Here is a 2,416-nt window from a genome sequence, read left to right on the forward strand (position 1 = left end):
AGCAATAAAACAAAAAAGGACAAAGTTAAACCACTTTTTTTTTTAAATGCCAAATATATTAATTTTTTTGCGAAAGTGTGTAGCACACAACCAGAGCAGATGGCATTAATGTATCCCACAATGCAATGCAATTTATTTAAAAAATATCAAGTTAAAAAACTATTTAAAATACTAAAAATTTAACATTTTAAACAATGTGCAAATTTATGAAACAATGCAAATATAGTATATTTTATGCATAATATTTTATATATAACATTACATTATGCAAATTATATTAATAAAATAAAATAAAACAAAAACGTATGCTAAATTTGTGCGCAAAAAGGTTTAAAATATGAATGAAATGATTTATGAATTGTAAATTGCTCTATATTGTATACAGCATTTGTTTTATGTTGCAGATTAGCAATCCATTCAAATAAATTAATTATAAGTTCAGTATTATTTGCCCAGATACATGATTTTCTTTTTTTACACGCATTATATTTTGCATAATTACACTTACAAAATTGTAAATAAAATAATTTGCAAATAAAATATCATTCACCTGTACGTTACTGCAAACATACGCAATGAAAGTCAAATTTAAAAGCATACATTTGACTGATAAATATGATAAAAAGTGTGTCTACAGTATGACATTAGGAGAGTGATTTAATGACATCATGCAGTTATGAAATGTTTGTGTTTTTTACGGTAAGACTCTGGCAGCGACTTTAACCGCAGACAAAGGTTATTGTAACCTTTAAATAACGTTATAATCAACGTCATTGCGGGGAAGTTTTACATTGCTGAGACGTTTCTGTGCTCCTGAATGTCTGTGTGCGCGTGAGCTACAGTGAAGAAAGCACATTAGTGTAGAACGCTTATAATTGTACGTTTTTAAATGTAGAGAGTGTGTAAGATGATTTTATTAATATAGTAGGTGTACATTACCATATACATTTATTAGAACTGATGCATTACTATTTATGGGCTTAAAAACAAGCCTGAGATGTTAGTGAAGAGACTCGTGACACACGATGAACACACACGCGCATCGTCTCAAACACACATATTCTGCATATTCGGCTGAAATGAGTTTATTTCCCAAATCAGTTCTGGTGGTATGTGGTTTTTGACTTGTTTACACAACCTTGAGTTCACGTTCACGGGCTGATCTGGATGAGCAGATAAACCTGCATCAGGTCTACATTAGCCTCTTCCCGCTCGTGGCACAGACTGGTTTAACTAGATCCTGCAGTAAACGGAGCGTGGCATTGATCAAAACCGGCTCCGAAATCTCACCAATCTCAGAAATGTGCTTGCTGGGAAACCTACAAATGAAATATGAAAAATATGATTTACTAGGCGTCATTATGACTACTCTATAGACTACACCAGCTAGTCACGGCTTTAATTGAGATAGAAGAAATACGATGAGCAACGCCATGGCAACCCCTCCGATGTCCTAGCAACATGCTAACTACACTCTGAACGCCTTAGTAACTGCATAGCAACGCCCTGGCAACCACTCAGATGCCCTAACAACATGCTAACTACACTCTGAACGCCTTAGTAACTGCATAGCAACGCCCTGGCAACCACTCAGATGCCCTAACAACATGCTAACTACACTCTGAACGCCTTAGTAACTGCTTAGTACTGCTCAGAACACCTTATTAACTGCATAGCAACGCCCTGGCAACCACTCAGACCACACGCTAGCAATATGCTAAATACACTCTGAATGCCTTAGTAACTGCATAGCAACACCCTGGCAATCACTCGGACAGCCTAGCAACCACATAAATGCAATTAGCAACCACTCTGAACTCCTAACTAACATCATAGCAAGTGTTGCATATTGTAGTACTAAACATAATATATTAAAAGCAATTGCATAGCAACACCCTGGCAACATGCTAACTACCATTTAGAATGCCTTAGCAACTGCATACATCAACATACTTTGCAACCACTCGCCAGCCACTCAGTACACATCAGCACCTTGGCAACTGTGCAAAAATGCTTTGGCAAATGCATAGCAATACCCTGGCAACCACATAGTAACCAGTCTGAACACTTCAGTATCCGCATAGCAACATCCTGGCAACCATGCAAAATACTGCTTCAACCGTACAGAAATCCACTAGGAACCGCAGATCATATATACCCTAGCAACCATAAATCATTCAGAGTACCTCAGCAACTGCACAGCAACTCATTAACAATCATTTAGAACTCCTAACTAAAAGCACAACACAAATATCATTAACAATCATTCAAAACACGTTTAGCAACTGCATAGCAACACCCTGGCAACCATTCAGACCACCCTAGCAACTGCACAGCAACTCATTAACAATCATTTAGAACTCCTAACTAAATAATAGCATAACAACAAGGTGGTAACCAGCGTTGGGTGTAACGC

The sequence above is a fragment of the Sinocyclocheilus grahami genome, unplaced genomic scaffold (genome assembly GCF_001515645.1).
Source record: "Sinocyclocheilus grahami isolate Dianchi unplaced genomic scaffold, SAMN03320097.WGS_v1.1 scaffold1378.1, whole genome shotgun sequence".
NCBI classification, from domain to species: Eukaryota; Metazoa; Chordata; class Actinopteri; order Cypriniformes; family Cyprinidae; genus Sinocyclocheilus; species Sinocyclocheilus grahami.